Below are 2,546 nucleotides of genomic sequence, written 5' to 3'. Positions count from 1 at the left end.
TGCACACCCAGCGATGTTGGGCTCCTCAGTGGGTCCACGGATGTTCACACTTGCTCATGGGAACCTAGACCCACTGTTGCCAGAAGCTGTAAAATGTTGACTTTAAAACCCCATCGCTCCACCCACACCCGTCCCGTGACCAGGCCACCCCTGGGGCGCCACAGCGACACCTCCTGCTCCCCATGGAAGCAGGAAAGGCTCCCCGAGTGGGTGCCGCCTCTTCAAAGGAGCTTCTGTGCAAAGTTAATAGCAGGCGGCGCGACCACAGACCACAGCGAGGGTGACTGGCAGCTCAGACCCACCTGCAAAGCGCTGCTCCCAGTCCCCCTCCCTCCCTCCCTCTGTCCCTCCCTCCCTCGGCCACGGGAGCGCCTCAGTGGATGCTATGGTGACGCCTGTCCTCACATCTCCGCTCTCCTTTAGGAGAAAGTCTCTCCTTCAAGCAGCCTCGCCCGCTCCTTGTAAGCTGCTGGGTGGACACCCTCACCGTCTCGGCCGGCTCCACGCACCTTCATGAGCGTGTGCGGCCTCGGGGTGCTTTCCCGCGTCCGTGGGAGGAACATTGGCTTCCACACAGCCGGCCGGCCGCGCGTGGGCGGGCGAGGAAAGTGTGCAGCCGCGTCTGTAAGTTTAACGAACGGCTTTCATCGGAGGGAAAGGTTTTCATCCCAGGACAATGCTCAGGGGTGCGTGGCCCCGTTAACTGACAGCTGCAAGCACGTGTCTCTCCCGTGGTAAACAGGCCTGTTCCTGATGCTCACGTTAATTGTTAACTTGATTTTTATTATTGACACTATTACAGGGCCCCCACCCCGCCTTACCCACCTCCACCAGCCCCTTCCCTCTGGCCGTCACCACACTCTGTCTGTCTGTGGGTGATGCCTGTTTCTCTGTGGCTGAACCCTTCACCTTCTCTCATCCAGTCCCGCCCCCCCTGCCCCCCGCTGCCCCTCTGACAACTGTCCTCTGTTCCATGGATCCAGGCTGTTTCTATTTGCTCATTAGAGATCACACTGGCTTATTTCACTCAGCATAATGCTCTCTAGGCCCCTCCGTGCTGTTGCAAAGGATAGGAACCCCCTTTTCACTGCTGCATAGTATTCCACTGTGTAGATGCACCACAGCTTTTCTATCCCCTCATCTACTGAAGGGCACTTGGGCTGTTTCCAGATCCTAGCTATTGTAAATCATGCTGCAATGAACATAGGGGTGCATATGGCCTTTCTGACTGGTGTTTCCGGATTCTTAGGAGATATGCATGGAAGTGTGATCACTGGGTCACAAGGGAGTTCCATATTTAACTTTCTGGGGAAACGCCACACTGTCTTCCACCGAGGCCGCACCCGTCTGCATCCCCACAGCAGTGCACGCGGGCTCCCTTTTCTCCGCATCCTCTCCAGCTCTTGTTGTTTGTCGGTTTTTGATGGCAGCCGTTCTGGCGGGGGTGAGGTGATGTCTCCCGGGGCACCGCTCTGAGGGTCAGTGACATCGGGCATCTTTCCATACGTGCCGTGGCCTTCGGTGCGGCCTCTTTGGAAAAGTGTCGATTCAGGTCCTTTGCCTGTTTTAAATACGTTTTGATTATTGCGTTTGGTTACAATTTTACTCAGCTACTGAGCACTGACTTTGTGTTCTTTCCATTAACGTGTGACTCCGCATTCGGACAGTTTGTTATCTGTTTCCTGGTAGGAAGTGTTGGCCGCTGTGGATTCCTCTGTCGCAGTTCGGGCCAGTCCCCCTGGCCTAGACGTGGGGCTGAGGAAGGCGAGCTGTGGCATGTCCCCTCCCCCTCCTTCCGCGGCCCCGGGGCTGACCTGGCTCAGGCGCAGCTGGCGGGCAGCAGGGTGGGCGCGTGGACACAGAGCTGAGGGGCACACGTGCACAGGGCCGGTGTTTCTATGCTCGGGGTCAACCGCGTGCAGCTCTCCGCCTGGAGAGATAAATTCCGTCTGCAGGAGAACACGCTCAGGGCTTTATTTTTAAATGAACCGTGATTTTCACAGCTGAGTTGTGTTTTTAATCGCATTGGCCAGCGTCCTGTGTGTCCCAGCGGCTGACAGGCACTGTGCGACGGTGTGTCCACGGCAGCGCCTTCTAGAAGACGCTTTCCAGCCGTGCACACACGGCCACTTGCCCTGTTCTATGGGATCGTTTTAAGGACACCGTTGTCCAGTTCCCTCATCGGAATCATCCGAGGGTTCGATGTGGCGGACTTGTCCCCCAGGGATCTGTGGCCGCCGGATGGAGGACGAGGACGGAGGAGACCTGGCCCTCCCCTTTCCACGGTGCTAAATCCACGCCCTGGGCACTGTCCAAGGTGCTGACCATGTGGACTCTCTCGATGGCACGGTGGTCTTAGTGGTACTTGACTTCTTTCTCGTGACGTGGACTGTGGTGGCTTTAGAAGGCCATTGGAAAGAATTCCAGTGTGCTGTGGGGGTACACCGATCAAACACTGTACACACCCAGAAAACAAGATACTACTTCCCATCGTTTACAGCAAAACATAGATGCCCTCCATTAACCCTAACTCTGCAGCGTGCCTG

The 2,546-nt window shown here is 56.7% G+C and overlaps 1 long non-coding RNA gene across 1 annotated transcript in view; it reads left to right on the top strand.

Moving 5' to 3' along the window:
- LOC106725151 overlaps window positions 1-2,275 on the top strand; it is a 9,984-nt gene extending 7,709 nt beyond the window's left edge. Inside the window, exon 3 of the long non-coding RNA XR_001361016.1 lies at window positions 2,264-2,275. This is a non-coding gene — a long non-coding RNA (uncharacterized LOC106725151). The remainder of the gene's footprint in view (window positions 1-2,263) is intronic.
- Window positions 2,276-2,546: the final 271 nt, after the last annotated feature.

This window comes from Myotis brandtii, unplaced genomic scaffold (genome assembly GCF_000412655.1).
Source record: "Myotis brandtii unplaced genomic scaffold, ASM41265v1 scaffold139, whole genome shotgun sequence".
NCBI lineage: Eukaryota > Metazoa > Chordata > Mammalia > Chiroptera > Vespertilionidae > Myotis > Myotis brandtii.
This window is presented reverse-complemented; position numbering and strand designations above follow the sequence as displayed.